Genomic DNA, 17,049 nt, shown 5'->3' with positions numbered 1-17,049 from the left:
GCTAAATAAGAAACAACTATAAACTGTGACCACACATAACCACTCTTAAGAGGTATATGGTCACATTTAAAAACTGTTTTTGTTTTCTTCCTGCTATGCAAACTATCTTTCCAGATCAACAGACATAGTTCTGTTAATATCAACAACTTTCTTAAACAAATAAAAAGGCAGAAAGTAAAATCTATGCATAACAGAAAAAAATACATAAAACATGCAGAAATATACTTGGCAAGAAATATGTAAGGTTCATATGAAACAAACTAAAAACACCAATGAGGACTATAAGAAGAGACTTCATACATGCACAATTTGGTCTTGTTCTGAGATAGGAAGATTTCATACAGTAAAAATAAGTCAGCCCCGAATGATTTATATCTTTAGTCAATTCCAATCACAATCTCAAAAAGCTTTTCTTAAGTTCACCTGGAAGAAGAAAGGTTCAGGAACAGCTTTGGACACTTTTGGAAATACAAAATAATGAGTGTAAACAGGCCCTTGTAATATTAACATATATTATAAAATTATATTATCAAAAAAGTATTTCACACTGCCTCCAGAAAAGATACATAGATAAACAAAGCATAATGGTCCAAATATGTAAGGATTTAGCATGCAATAAATGTGGCTTTTCACATGCAAAGTAAAACTGGATTACTTAATGAACAGAAGTGATTAACACTTGAGAGAAAATAAAGCTAGTTATCTATCTCATACATTACAACAAACTGCAGTTGACCCTTAACAACTTGGGGGTTAGGGGCACCGACCCACCCGTGCATTCAAAAATCCTCATATAATTAACTTTATAGTTGGCCCTCTGTATCAGAGGTTCCATATCTGCAGATTCAACCAACCTCTGATCATATAGTACTGTAGTATTTATTGAAAAATATCTGCATATAAGTGGACCCATGCAGTTCAAACCCGTATTGTTCAAGGGTCAACTGTACTTCCAGATGGATCAGAATTTAAAATAATGGAAACCACGATAGTACCTAAAGAAAACACAAGTGAATATTTGTATAATTTTGGGGGAAACATCTCCCCAACACATGATACAAAGGCAAAAGCCATACAATTTTATTTTAAAGGTCAATAAATTTAACCATTAAAAAACATAATAAACTGAGTGGTTCAAGAAAAATCAGTCATACGCACACACACACACACTCTGACACACACCCCAGACAAGGAAAATATACCTACAGTGAATACATCATTTCCTTTGCATCATGCTTTCACATCATCTCATTTCATGCAATAAAAACTACGGCACTCTGACAAATAAAACTACGTTTACATTCAAACTATTTCCTTAAGCAGACAGCCAAATTCACAGTGTGATTTTTAAATTTCCTTTGTAGTTTTGTCCAAAACTATTTGGCACAGTTTAGCTGGATTTCAGCAAAAAACTTATCAAGAGTAGAGACGCTTATGTCAAAATGAGGCAGATTTTACAGAGAAAACAGAGTTGAGAATGTGAGGTGGACAGAGTGTGACACACCATCAGTGTGGTAGTTTTAAAATATTTCTGATATATTAGTTGCTCAGCACAGTACAGATTGGACCTTATTTTCCTTTAATTTAAACAAATGTTTTTGCAAATTGGCCCTGGAGGGAGAAGTTCTCCCTGAATGCTCTTACACTTGACTCTTACATGTCCCTTCAGCAAATGGAAGCCTACACCCGCCCTTTGTTGTACAATTTGGCCCCTTTTAACTTCACGGGTGTGACTTTGCCTCAGCAGTTTCCCGCAGAGCACTGCAGCTCTCCCTGCCACGCACTCACATTTACCTGCAGGAGGAAGGGGCACCTTCATCATCATCCTGTAGCTCCCACTCAGCATCAAATTCTGTGGAATTGCAAGGGAAAGGGAAAGAATAATGAAAAAAATGACATCTACTTACACCTACTATGTGCCAGATGTTCTACACACCGTACTGTCTTTTTTGATGCATTCAGTTCTCATCATAGAAGAAGCAATAAGGCACAGAAGTTCAATAACATGCCAAAAACAGACCACATACACAGGAAGTGGCAGATCTGGGCCACTGGTCCAATGCAGCCCACCCCAGAACCTGTGATCACAGGCCCTCAACAACTGTTTTGGGAGGGGTGGGCAAAGGCCTTGGGAGTCCCTGTTTATAGTCCCAGTACACGCACAACACAGTCCCCTGTCTAGAAATGTTGGCACCAGGGCAGACTAAGGAGAATAACAAGAGAAAGATAAGTTCTCAGGGGCAAGTTGAAAAAAACTCCCCTGGTAAGTTTAAACTCCCCACTTGGGACAAAATATTTCAACTTAACATATCTGTAATATACTTTAAGGGCTTTAAGCAGGATATGCAGCATATTCCAAATTTTTTTTTTTAAAGGGAACACTTAAGGTGTATTCAAAACATACACACGTTTCTTGACTAAAATAAATGCACAAAATGTTAGCAGTGACTGTTTCCTGTTGATGGGATCATGACTGATTTTCATTTGAATCTGTTTATCAAGATACTCTAAATTAACTACAGTGAACATATTTTAAAGTCCTTAACCCAAGAAAACAGGCAAGCAGAGCAGTTTCAGTCCAGCACCACGTGGATGAAACAAAGTAAACAGTAAATAATAAATAAAATAAACTAATGTACGTTTTGATGACAGCAAAAAGCCTCCGGGCTAGGGCAGAAAAGGTCACTTCTTTCCATTCCCTCATTTTCAGATGAAAAGCCTGAGACCCAGAAATCGTGCCGACAGCTACTGTCAAAGTTGTTTGGGGGTTCTCGTTAGTGGAGGGGCCTCGGAAAAACCCTCCTGATAAAGGCAGAGGCGACCTGGGTGGAGCCAGGGAGAGGCGACACGGGCCCTGCAATCGGGTCACGCCGCGAACACTGGCCGGACGCTCCCCGACCCGCCGTGGGTCCCGGCGCTACGATGGCTCTCCGACCGCGCCCGCCCAGGGCTCGCGGGCGGGGACGCGCAGGGACGCGCGTGGGGAGGCACCGCCTTTCCAAGCCGGCCTGGCAGGAGACGCCCCGGCGCGACGAGCACAGCCGCTGCGGACGAAGGGACTCCCCCCCGACCCCCGGGGGCCACCGGTGCCCACCGCACCCCAGCCGCGGAGACCCCGGCCCAAGCACTGACGCCCACTGGCGGCCCTGGCACGACCCCCAGCCCCTTCCCCGCGGGCCCCCTCAGCCCCAGCCGCCCGCCCCACAGGAATCCAGCCCCGGAACCTGCAACAAAGGCCTCGGAACCACGGACGCGCGGGACCGGGACCCACGTGACCGCCCCGCCCCCGGCCTTTGCGCGACCCGGGCGGACCCGCGGGATCCGGACGGCCCGGAGCTGGGCTGGGGAACCGCGCGCGCGCACGAGCACGGGGACACGCGCCCACTGGCCTCTCGCGTGGCGGCGAAGGACAAAGAGAAGGGTCAAACCTGCCGCGTGCGCTGCGCGTGCGCGACGGAAAGGAGCCTCCAAACTACACTTCCCAGGAGGTTCCGCGGCACGCGGCGTGCGGCGTCGTAGGAGCGCTGGTCGCCTAGAGACCCGGGCTGAGGCCGCCACAGCGAGCTGTGGCAACGCGCGTTCGGGGGAAACGTAAAGAATTAGGATTTTTAAAAGACCTGGAATCCAAATCAGGTAGATTGATAAGTGATAGGTAGGTATGTAGACAGATGTGATAGAGAATTGGCTTAAGAATTCAATTGAAGAAAACCAAAAAAAGCAGATAGTAAAGCAGAAAAAAAGGGACTTTATAATTCAAGGGCTGTGGGGCGAGTTATTATAAGTCACTCTAATTTTTTTAAAGAGAGTGAAGGGTAGGATGAAAAAAGAGGAATAATCACAGATACATAGGAGATTGAATGAGAATCCGCTGTTAATAAATTCTAAATTCTGTGTGACACAAATGATTCTTAAGGGGTAGACGTGTCAAATTCGACCCAAGAAACAAAAAAACCCAAACGTGAATGGAAATGAAGACAAAGTCAGAGATTCTCCGCCGAAAAGCATCGTTCAATGAGTTTCCAGTGAATTCTTTCAAACATCCAGTGATCAGAGAACTCGTATTTAAATAGTTACAGAGGAATTAGAAGGGAAATTTTCTATTTATGTAATAGCATAAAGGCACCAAAATGGACAGATGTATGATTTGAAAAGGAAGCCCAGATAAAACTTGATTATTGCTGCCCATGCAAAAATACTGAGAAATTATCAACAGATTATTTTTGTAGACTATTTGGCAATATTTTGTAGAAATAGAAATATTTTTGTAGAATAGAAACCAAGTGGATTCTATTCTAGAAATATGAGGGTGATCAGGATATACATTAATATAAATAAATAAGGGGAAAATAGAATTACCTCAATAAAATTAAAATTTTTAACTGAAAAAATACATTCTAGACTTTAAAAAATAAATCAGTAAAAGTTGTTTCGTAATTTAGCCTTATGAAAGATACAGACTTCGACCATGAAGCCAGTATGCTGCTTAAGGGTAGAATATAAGGAGGAGTTAGGAACAAGGTACTAATACCCAGGATTAAGATTTTTAAAACTGGACTAACGCTGGGACTTCCCTGGTGGTCCAGCGGTTAGGACTCCTCACTCCCATTGCAGGGGCACAGGTTCAATTCTGGTCGGGGAACTAAGATTCCAGAGCCATGCAGCATAGCCAAAACAAAAACAAAAACACACAAATAAAATGGACTAATACTTAAAATGCAGAACACAAGTGTTACCAAGTCCAAGCTCATGCTGGTCACCACACGACAGGCCAGTAAATCCAGAGGTGATTTGCTGGGACAATGAATAGCAACTGTATTAGGAAGGTCAGCAGAGGTGGACTAGTGTCCTAAAGAACCATCTTCCCGGAGTTGGAATTCAGGCTTCTTTTATACTAAAAGGGGAGGGGTGTCGTTGGTTGTTGCGAACTTCTTGGTGCCCGAATCCTTTGTTCTTGCAGCTGTCCACCTAGGTCCAGTCACAATGTTCCTTTAAACCCCCAACAAGACAAATCTTATTCTCTGTTCTGCAACTTTTTACCTCCATATGAATGGAACAGTGTTACACTCTTAATAAGTATAACAATGTTATACTCTTAATTCTCAGAGCCTTGAGAATGGGTTATCCTGTATATTTCAGGCTATAGGCTACACTCTTAACTTGTATTATGGCAAAAGCAATAGAATACAAAGCTTAAAGTAAAAGAAACAGATCAAATATGGAGTCAGATTTGTTCTTCCCTATGACACAAGGATATGTGTCAGTGATCACTGCTGAAGTAAACACATTTTTACACCATTTGGGGTTTTTATTCCATAAAATGTCAATTATCTTTGCCATTTTTCTATTGTGTTATCTATTCATGCAGGTGAATGTATATTGTTTACTAATCCTCAATATGCAATGTATGTTTTAATTTTTTCTGTCTATTCCTTGTCTTTGAACTTTGTTTATAAAATTGTTGATCCCATAGGCTTTATTTCTGACATAAACTTTATCTAGCTTTTCCTTTATGGTTTCATTTGTGGTTTACTTATGTGTCTTGTTAAGAAATCTTTCTACATCCTGGTATCACAAAAAATTTCCATGTATTATCTTCTAATAGTTTCAGCATTTTACTTTCACATTTAAGTTGGAATCTGTCTGAAGTTGTGTGTGTGCATGTAGTGTAGATATTGATGTAATTTCATTTTTTAAAAAATATTTATTTATTATTTTTTTTGGTTGCACCAGGTTTTAGTTGTGGCTCATGGGATCTTCACTGCCGCGTGTGGGAGCTTTATTGCAGCATGCAGGATCTTTAGTTGCAGCATACAAACTCTTAGTTGTGGCATCTGGGATCTAGTTCCCTGACCAGGGATTGAACCTGGGCCTGCTGCATTGGCAGCTCGGAGTCTTAGCCACTGGACCACCAGGGAAGTCCCTATAATTTCATTTTCTTTCCACATCGGAAGCCAATTTCCTCATCCCAAGTGCGTTCAATTGCTAGAGCTGCCATAACAAAATATCACAGACTGGGTGGGGTAAACACCAGAAATGTATTTTGTCACAATTCTGGAGACTAGAAGTCTGATTTCACGGTGTTGGCAGGTTTGGTTTCTTCAAAGGTCTCTGTCCTTGGCTTGCAGGTGGCCGTCTTCTCCCTGTGTCTTCACATGGTCCTCCATCTGTGCGTGTCTGTGTCCTAATCTCCTCTTCTTTTTTTCCTCCAGTTTTATTGAGGCATAATGGACATACAGCACAGTATAAATTTAAGGTGTACAGCATAATGACTTGACTTACCTACCCCATGGAATGATGACCACAATAAATTCAGTGAATATCCATCATCTCACATAGATACAAATTTAACGAAATAGAAGAAGTTTGTTCTCGTTGTGATGGGACCTCTTAGGCTTTACTCTCTTAATGACTTGGAGCCGTATTCACAACTCACAGCGGTGCTGATTCTGTTTACCGCATCACACGTTCCATCCCTAGTACCTATTTGTCTTATAACTGGAAGTTATAAGTTAATTCCTGTTACACAACACAGTGATTCTGTTACTGACTTCAGTCCTTGGACACTTTAATCAACAGAAATTGGTAAGTGGCCAGAGGATGAATTCGGGCAAGGCTTACTGGGACTCACAAACAAGAACAAGAACAACTCACAAACAAGGCTTTACTGGGACTCTGCAAAACAAGAAACAGGTGCCCTTGCTTGCTTACTGAGGTGGGGCAAGCTGGTCCCCTAAATGGGATGAGGGTAGGGGCAGATCAGTGGGTCGGGCCAGAGGGGTGGCTTAGGTGGTCTGCCCACCCCCTTGGTGCAGGGATCATGCACAGTACCCTGCTTTTGCTCACTGCACCTCAGAAGCATCAGGTGGTTTTTAGCCTTTTAGTATCTTATTCATAATTTGCCCCAATTGTGCATGCATGCAGTTATTTTTAGTCCCTTATAGTTCCTTTGCATCTGTTGCTCAAGGAGATGTTTGTCCAGGTGCCAGCACTGCAGCAAAGGGTCCCAGATCCCAGGTGCCTCCTGTCTCAATTCTATATTTCTATACGTTTCAAAATGATTGCCACAATAAGTTTCACTACCATCTGTCACCATACAGGACATTATATAATTATTTATTATATTCCACACACTGTATATTTCATACCCATGACTGATTCATCTTGTAACTGGAAGTTTGTACCTCTTAATCTCCCTCACCTATTTCTAGCCTCCCCCACCTCCCTTGCCATTTTGAAGGAAAAAAAACTATTAGAACTAATAAATGAATTCAGAATAGTTGCAGGACAAGATTAATATACAGAAAATCTGATGCTTTTATATATACTAATAATTAACTATTGGAAAGAAAAGCAAGAAAACAGTTCTGTTTAAAATTATATCAAAGGGGCTTCCCTGGTGGCACAGCGGTTAAGAATCCTCCTGCCAATGTAGGGGGCACGTGTTTGAGCCCTGGTCCAGGAAGATCCCACATGCTGCAGAGCAACTAAGCCTGTGCGCCACAACTACTGAGCCTGTGCTTTCGAGCCCAAGAGCCACAGCTGCTGAGCCTGCGTGCCACAACTACTGAAGCCTGCACGCCTAGAGCACGTGCTCCACAACTAGAGAAGCTACTGCAAAGAGGAGCCCACGCACTTCAATGAAGAGTAGCCCCTGCTCGCCGCAACTAGAGAAAAGCCCGTGCACAGCAACAAAGACCCAACGCAGCCAAAAATAAATAAATAAATTAATTAATAATTTTTTTTAAAAAAAGAAAGAAAACTCTTAGCTCTACCATTTGAGGTCATTATGTTACCGAACCAAACTTGGGTCCACTTGCCCCCGCACAGCAAAGCCAATCTACTGACACCGGTTGTGGTGAAGGAAAGGGCAGAGCTGACTGCAGGCGTCCAACATGGGGCCAAGCAAGGAGCAAGGTTGGCTAGTGCCTGAAAGACACCAACCCTCGATGGCTTTCAGGGAAAGGTTCTTAAAGACGGGGTGAGTGATGGGGGTTGTGGGGTGTGATCAGCTCGTGGACTTTCTTCTGATCGGTTGGTGGTGAGGTAATCGGGAGTCGACATCGTCGACCTTCAGGTTCCAGCTGGCCTGGGGTCTACGTGCTTGTGGGCAGCAGACTGTTAACTTCTTCTACCTGGTGGGGGTCTCAGTATCTGCAAAACAGCTCAAGGACATGGCTCAGCATAGTATCTACAGCCCTTGAGGAGGAACTAAAGACCTTTGACTTTAACAGCTAAAGTATTATTTTGTCTTGCTTGACTGTTTTCCCTCCTTTCTGCATTTTCTCACTTCTCTGGTTGAATTTGTTCTCTGGAACTGGGCGAAGGCCTAGGAGGCTAAAGGCTTTGCACAGACAAGAGGCAGGCAGGGCACGGCACTTGTCAGGGTGCTGTCCTGTTCTGGGAAGGTCCCACAGGCTCCTGCTGGGCTACGATTGGGTGCGTTTCTATTTTCCATGTCCATTAGGTGACAGTATTGAGATACTTCCTGCCACTCATAACAAAGTCTCCTTTTCCCCATGTTCCCATAACACTCTCCTTATGTCCCTTCAAGCCCCCATCAACAACTTCCTTGACGACCTTCAGGCTCTGCTAACACCTTTCCTAAGGGCCCTTCAGGCTTTCACTAACACTTTCCTCAAAAGTCTTCCAGATTCTGCTCACCACCCAGTGCCCAAACCAGTGGCAGATGTTCTAAGGTTTTGTTGCAGTAGCACCCCACTTCCAAGACCAAATTTCTATTCCAGTCAGTACTGCTGCCTAAAGCATGCCCCCAAACTATAGCGCACATAACAACAAAGATGTTACATCTCTCATGGTTTCTGTTGGTCAGGAGTCCCGGGAGGGTTTGGCTGCTGGTTTATGGTTCAGGGCTCCTCGTGCAATTGCTGTCCCTTGGTGGCTGGAGCTGGAAAGGGTGGCACTGGAAGATGTGGGGCTGGATGGGCATCTCTTTTTCTCCATGGAGCCACAGAGCCTCTCTACGTAATTTCTCCACCGGCACTCTCTGAGGTTTCTCTCTGAGCACCACAGCCTGATGGGCTGCTCACAAGGCCGCCAAAGCTTCAAGAACATGTGTTCCAGCAAGGAAAGCAGAAGCACTTTCTACACATTCTTTTAGCTACAAACAAGTCACCAGCCAACAGGACTCTCGGTGGGGGGAGTGTCACAGTCACACTGTAGAAGAGGATGCCAGATAGGACATGTGGTCACAGTCAACTTTGGAAAACAAAATCTGCCACATGTGTCAATAACGGGTCCATTGTTGGTCATTTCATATAGTTCCACCTAATATAGACATATACAAAGGTGTGGGGGAAGAAACCTGGATTCCATTTTATTCAGAAGTTTTTCATCTATTAGATTGACCTCTATTTTTTTTCTACTGTCTATCCAATTTCGGTGTGAAGGTTATACAGGACTGTAAATGAATTTGAGAGTAATCTATCCTTTAAAATTTTTCTAGCACTGCTTGTATAACACAATGATGATCAAGTCCTTCAATGTTTGGTAAAATTTTACTGTTCAACAATCTAGGCTTGTTACATTTCATTTAGGGGTTTTTGACTACAATTCAGTTTCTTTATTTGTGTTTGATTTATTCAGTCTCACTTTTTCCTGCTTGGTCAATTTTGGTAATGTATAATTTACAAGAAAATTGAAAATTTTAATCTAAATTTTCATATATAGTGGCACGTGGTTATTCTTAGTATTCTCATGTAATTTAAAAAATCTAAATTATCTGTGTTTATGTCCCCTTTTTTATCTAATATTAGTTACAAGTACTTTCTCATGAATGTCCATGAATCTATCACCCAGTCTGAGAAACAGAAAATTACAAATCACTTGCAGTCTCTGTCTGCTGTTCCTCCTTTCCAACTCACTGCTTTCTCCACAGAGGTAGACACTATCCTAAATATTTTGCTTATCATTATCTTGCCTTTTTGTGTGTGTGTGTGTGTGTGGTACGCGGGCCTCTCACTGTTGTGGCCTCTCCCATTGCGGAGCACAGGCTCCGGACGCACAGGCTCAGTGGCCATGGCTCACGGGCCTAGCCGCTTCATGGCATGTGGGATCTTCCTGGACCGGGGCACAAACCCATGTCCCCTGCATCGGCAGGCGGACTCTCAACCACTGCGCCACCAGGGAAGCCCTATCTTGCTTTTTTATTTCATCATCTTATCACCTACACATGGTGTGTCTAAATAATATATAATTCCATTTCACTTTATTGGACTTTAACTATGGTATTATATTATATACAGTCTTCTGAGAATGACATTTTTTACTCAATAATATGTATCTAGTATGTAAACATGTTTATTCAATTGTAGTTTATTTCATAGTTACAGCATAGTATTCTATTGATTGTATGTAATAGTTTTATTCATTCTTCTTTTACATCCTTATTAGATTTATTTTGTTTTAATTAAAAATTTTACCAAGATAATTGCAAGTTCACCTCCAGTATAAAATAAAATACAAAGCGATCCCTAATATACTTTGCCCAGCTTATCCCTAGTGTTAACATTTTGCAAAACTACAGTATAATATCACAGCCAGAGTACTGACATTGATACAATCCACAAGACTTCCTAAGATTTCTCCAGTTTTACTTACACTCAGTTGAGTGTGTATATGTATCAAGTTCTATTTGACTTTATCACCTGTGTATGTTTATATATCGATGACTACAGTCAAGATACAGAACAGTTCCGGGCTTCCCTGGTGGCGCAGTGGTTGAGAATCCGCCTGCCGATGCAGGGGATACGGGTTCGTGCCCCGGTACGGGAAGATCCCACATGCCGCGGAGCGGCTGGGCCCGTGAGCCATGGCCGCTGGGCCTGCGCGTCCGGAGCCTGTGCCCCGCGCAACGGGAGAGGCCACAACAGTGAGAGGCCCGCGTACCACAAAAAAAAAAAAAAAAAAGATACAGAACAGTTCCAACACACACAAAATTTATTGTGTAATTTGATACTTTTGAAAATCAATCATTTTATTAAATCCTATTTTATAAAGTTTTTCTGGTGTGTAGAAGTAGAACTGACTTGGATATACTAACCTGACATCCAGTGACTTTGCTAAATTCATTTTTTCTTCTTAACTATATTATTTACAAATGATTTCATGCTACTGAAAAGTTGAAAAAATACTAAAGAAATACAGAATTTAAAGAATTGTAAAGAATGCCTGATTGGTTCAAGATGGCGGAGTAGATGGACGTGCGCTCACAACCTCTTGCAAGAGTACCGGAATCACAAATAACTGCTGAACAATCATCGACAGGAAGACACTGGAACTCACCAAAAAAGACACCCCACATCCAAAGACAAAGGAGAAGCCACAATGAGACAGGAGGAGGGGGCGCAATCACAATAAAATCAAATCCCATAACTGCTCGGTGGGTGACTCACAAACTGGAGAACACTTATACCACAGAAGCCCGCCCACTTCAGTGAAGGTTCTGAGCCTCACATCAGGCTTCCCAATCTGGGAACAGGAGGAAGAATTCCCAGATTCCCAGTCAGACTTTGAAGGCTAGCAGAATTTGCTTGCAGGACTTCGGCAGGACTGGGGGAAACAGAGACTCCACTCTTGGAGGGCACAGACAACGTAGTGTGTGCATCAGGACCCAGGGGAAGGAGCAGTGACCCCACAGAGACTGAACCAGACCTACCTGCTAGTGTTGGAGGGTCTCCTGCAGAGGTGGGGGTTGGCTATGTCTCAGCATGAGGAAAAAGGCGCTGGCAGCAGAAGTTCTGGGAAGTACTCCTTGGCAGTGAGCCCTCCTGGAGTCAGCCATTAGCCCCACCAAAGAGCCAGGTAGGCTCCAGTGCTGGGTCGCCTCAGGACAAACAACCAACAGGGAGGGAACTCAGCCCCACCCAAGAGCAGACAAGCAGATTTAAGTTTTACTGAGCTCTGCCCACCAGAGCAACACCTGGATCTACTCACCACCAGTCCCTCCCATCAGGAAGCTTGCCCAAGCCTCTTAGACAGCTTCATCCTCCAGAGGGCAGACAGCAGAAGCAAGAAGAACAACAATTCTGCTGCCTGAGGAACAAAAACCACATTCACATAAAGACAGACAAAATGAAAAGGCAGAGGACTATGTACCAGATGAAGGAACAAGATAAAACCCCCAAAAGACAACTAAATGGAGACAGGCAACCTTCTAGAAAAATAATTCAGAATAATGATAGTGAAGATGATCCAGGACCTCGGAAAAAGAATGGAGGCAAACATCAAGAAGATGCAAGAGGGCTTCCCTGGTGGTGCAGTGGTTGACAATCCGCCTACCAATGCAAGGGGCACGGGTTACAGCCCTGGTCCGGGAAGAACCCACATGCCGTGGAGCAACTAAGCCTCTGCATCACAACTACTGAGCCTGCGCTCTAGAGCCCGCATGCCACAACTACTGAAGCCCGCACGCCTACAGCCCATGCTCAGCAACAAAAGAAGCCACCGCAATGACAAGCCTGTGCACTGCAACGAAGACTAGCCCCCGCTCACCGCAACTAGAGAAAGCCCGCGTGCAACAATTAAGACCCAATGCAGCCAAAAATAAATAAATAAAAATAAATTTATTTTTTTAAAAAGAAGATGCAAGAAATGTTTAACAAAGACCTAGAAGAATTAAAGAACAAACAAACAGAGATGAACAATACAATAAGTGAAATGAAAAGTACACTAGAAGGAATCAAGAACAGAATAACCAAGGCAGAAGAACGGGTTAACTGACCTGGAAGACAGAATGATGGAATTCACTGCCACGGAACAAAATAAAGAAAAAAGAATGAAAAGTAATGAAGACAGCTTAAGAGACTACTAGGACAACATTAAATACACCAACACTCACATTATAGGGGTCCCAGAAGGAGAAGAGAGAGAGAAAGGACCCAAGAAAATATCTGAAGAGATTACAGTTGAAAAACTCCCTAACATGGGAAAGGAAATAGCCACCCAATTCCAGGAAGTGCAGAGTCCCAGGCGGGATAAACCCAAAGAGAAACATGCCAAGACACACAGTAATCAAACTGACAAAAATTAAAGACAAAGAAAAATTATTTAAAGCAATAAGGAAAAAATGACAACATACAAAGCAGCTCCCATAAGGCTAACAGCTTATTTCTTAGCAGAAACTCTACAAGCCAGAAGGGAGTGGCCTGACATATTTAAATTGATGAAAGGGAAGAACCCACAACCAAGATTACTCTACCCTGCAAGGATCTCATTCAGATTTGATGGAGAAATCAAAAGCTTTACAGACAAACAAAAGTTAAGAGAATTCAGTACCACTAAACCGGCTCTACAACAAATGCTAAAGGAACTTCTCTAAGTGGGAAACACAAGAGAAGAAAAGGACCTACAAAAACAAACCCAAAACAATTAAGAAAATGGTAACAGGAACATACATATCGATAATTACCTTACATGTGAATGGATAATTAAGAAAATGGTAATAGGAACATACATATCGATAATTACCTTAAATGTGAATGGATTAAATGCTCCAACCAAGAGACACAGGCTTGCTGAATGGATACCAAAAAAAGACCCATATATATGCTGTCTACAAGAAACCCACTTCAGACCTAGGGACACATACAGACTGAAAGTGAAGGGATGGAAAAAGATATTCCATGCAAACGGAAATCAAAAGAAAGCTGGAGTCGCAATACCCCTATCAGATAAAACAGACTTTAAAATAATGTTACAAGAGACAAGGAAGGACACTACAGATCAAGGGATCAATCCAAGAAGATATAACAATTATAAATATATATGCACTCAACATAGGAGCACCTCAATACATAAGGCAAATGCTAACAGCTATAAAAGAGGTAAGCAACAGTATCTCAATAATAGTGGGGGACTTCAACACCTCACTTACACCAATGGACAGATAATCCAGACACAAAATTAATAAGGAAACACAAGCTTTAAATGACACAATAGACCAGACAGGTTTAATTGATATTTATAGGACATTCCATCTGAAAACAGTGGAGTACGCTTTCTTCTCAAATGTACATGGAACATTCTCCAGGATAGATCACATCTTGGGTCACAAATCAAGCCTCAGTAAATTTAAGAAAATTGAAATCATATCAAGCATATTTTTTGACCACAATTCTATGAGATTAGAAATAAATTACAGGGAAAAAAAGTTAAAAATACAAACACATGGAGGCTAAATAATATGTTCTAAATAACCAAGAGATCACTGAAGAAATCAAAGAGGAAATCAAAAATTAGCGAAAGACAGACAAATGACAATGAAAACACGATGATCCAAAACCTATGGGATGCAGCAAAAGCAGTTCTAAGAGGGAAGTTTATAGCAATACAATCCTACGTCAAGAAACAAGAAATATCTCAAACAATCTAACCTTACACTTAAAGGAACTACAGAAAGAAAAACAAAGGAAACCCAAAGTTAATAGAGGAAAGAAATCAGAAATATCAGAGCAGAAATAAATGAAAGAGAAACAAAGAAAACAATAGCAAAGATCAATAAAAGTAAAAGCTGATTCTTTGAGAAGATGAACAAAATTGATAAACCTTTAGCCAGACTCAAGAAAAAGAGGGAGAGGACTCAAATCAATAAAATTAGAACTGAAAAAGGAAAAGTTACAATGGAAACTGCAAAAGTACAAAACATCATAAGAGACTACTGCAAGCAACTCTATGCCAATAAAATGGACAACCTGGAAGAAACGGACAAAAACTTAGAAAGGTATAACCCTCCAAGACTGAACCAGGAAGAAACAAAAAATATGAAAAGACCAATCACAAGTAATGAAATTGAAACTGTGATTTAAAATCTGCCAACAAACCAAGGTCCAGGAACAGATGGCTTCACAGGTGAATTCAATCAAACATTTAGAGAAGAGTCAATACCCATCCTTCTCAAAGTCTTCCAAAAAAGTGCAAAGGAAGGAACACTCCCAACCTCATTCTATGAGGCCAACATCACCCTGATACCAAAACCAAACAAAGATACTACAAAAAAAGAAAATTACAGGCCAATATCACTGATGAATATAGATGCAAAAATCCTCAACAAAATACTAGCAAACAGGATCCAACAACACATTAAAAGGATCATGCACCATGATCAAGCAGGATTTATCCCAGGGAAGCAAGGATTCTTCAAAATACGCAAATCAATCAATGTGGTACACTATATTAACAAACTGAAGAATAAAAACCATATGATCATCTCAATCAATGCAAAAAAAGCTTTTGACAAAATTCAACACTGATTTATGAATAAAAACTCTCTAGAAAGTGGGCATAGATGGAACCTACCACAACATAATAAAGGCCATATACAACAAACCCACAGCAAACATCATTCTCAATGGTGAAAAACTGACAGCTTTTTCTCTAAGATCAGGAACAAGACAAGGATGTCCACTCTCGCCACTATTATTCAACATAGCTTTGGAAGCCCTAGCCATGGCAATCAGAGAAGAAAAGGAAATTAAAGGAACACAAATTGGTAAAGAAGTAAAACTGTCACTGTTTGCAGATGGCATGATACTCTACATAGAGAATCCTAAAGGTGCCATGAGAAAACAACTAGAGCTAATCAATGAATTTGGTAAAGTTGCAGAATACAAAATTAATGCACAGAAATCTCTTGCATTCCTATACACTAACAACAAAAGATCAGAAAGAGAAATTAAGGAAACAATCCCATTCACCACTGCAACAAAAAGAATAAAATACCTAGGAATAAACCTACCTAAGGAGGTAAAAGACCTGTACTCAGAAAACTATATGTCACTGATGAAAGAAATCAAAGATGACACAAACAGATGGAGAGATATACCATGTTCTTGGACTGAAAGAATCAATATTGTGAAAATGACTATACTACCCAAAGCAATCTACAGATTCAATGCAATCCCTATCAAACTACCAATTGTATTTTTTACAGAACTAGGACAAAAAAGTCTTAAAGTTTGTATGGAGACACAAAAGACCCCGAATATCCAATGTGGTCTTGAGGGAAAAAAACGGAGCTGGAGGGATCAGACTCCCTGACTTCAGACTATACTACAAAGCTACAGTAATCAAGACAATATGGTACTGGCACAAAAACAGAAATATAGATCAATGGAACAGGATAGAAAGCCCGGAGATAAACCCACGTACCTATGGTCAACTAATCTATGACAAAGGAGGCAAGGATATACAATGGAGAAAAGAAAGTCTCTTCAGTAAGTGGTGCTGGGAAAACTGGAAGCTGCATGTAAAAGAATGAAATCAGAACACTCCCTAACACCATACACAAAAATAAACTCAAAATGGATTAGAGACCTAAATGTAAGACTGCACACTATAAAACTCTTAGAGGAAAATATAGGAAAAACACTCACATAATTCACAGCAAGATCTTTTTTGATTCACCTTCTAGAGTAATGGAAATAAAAACAAAAATAAACAAATGGGACCTAATGAAACTTAAAAGCTTTTGCACAGGGCTTCCCTGGTGACGCAGTGGTTGAGATTCTGCCTGCCGATGCAGGGGACATGGGTTCGAGCCCTGGTCTGGGAAGATCCCACATGTCACAGTTCAACTGGGCCCATGAGCCACAACTACTGAGCCTGTGCGTCTGGAGCCTGTGCTCTGCAACAAGAGAGGCCGCGATAGTGAGAGGCCCATGCTTCGCAATGAAGAGTGACCCCCACTTGCCGCAACTGGAAAAAGCCCTTGCACAGAAACGAAGACCCAACACAGCCAAAAATAAATAAATAATTAATTTAAAATGAATATCTGGGACTTCCCTGGTGGCACAGTGGTTGAGAGTCCGCCTGCCAATGCAGGGGACACGGGTTTGTGCCCCTGTCCGGGATGATCCCACATGCCGCGGAGCAGCTGGGCCCATGAGCCTTGGCCACTGGGCCTGCATGTCTGGGGCCTGTGCTCCGTGGTGGGAGAGGCCACAACAGTGAGAGGCCCACATACTGCAAAAGAAAAAAAAATCTGCATTAAAAAATTTTTTAAAAAAGCTTTTGCACAGAAAAGGAAACTATAAA

The 17,049-nt window shown here is 41.8% G+C and overlaps 1 protein-coding gene across 3 annotated transcripts in view; it reads right to left on the bottom strand.

Moving 5' to 3' along the window:
* LOC131742653 (zinc finger protein 26) overlaps window positions 1-17,049 on the bottom strand; it is an 86,761-nt gene that overhangs the window by 50,558 nt on the left and 19,154 nt on the right. The window contains exons 1-3 of one of the 3 annotated variants that reach the window (XM_059040758.2): window positions 3,225-3,391; window positions 2,640-2,748; window positions 1,795-1,852 (exon numbers count right to left, since the gene is read on the bottom strand). The exons of 1 other annotated variant lie outside the window; for it this stretch is intronic. The gene's annotated coding sequence lies outside the window, so the exon portion shown is untranslated. Of the gene's footprint in view, window positions 1-1,794; window positions 1,853-2,639; window positions 2,749-3,224; window positions 3,392-17,049 lie in introns of those variants that run through there. One more of the 3 variants, XM_067014455.1, reaches the window with a different exon arrangement.

The sequence above is a fragment of the Kogia breviceps genome, chromosome 15 (genome assembly GCF_026419965.1).
Source record: "Kogia breviceps isolate mKogBre1 chromosome 15, mKogBre1 haplotype 1, whole genome shotgun sequence".
NCBI lineage: Eukaryota > Metazoa > Chordata > Mammalia > Artiodactyla > Physeteridae > Kogia > Kogia breviceps.
This window is presented reverse-complemented; position numbering and strand designations above follow the sequence as displayed.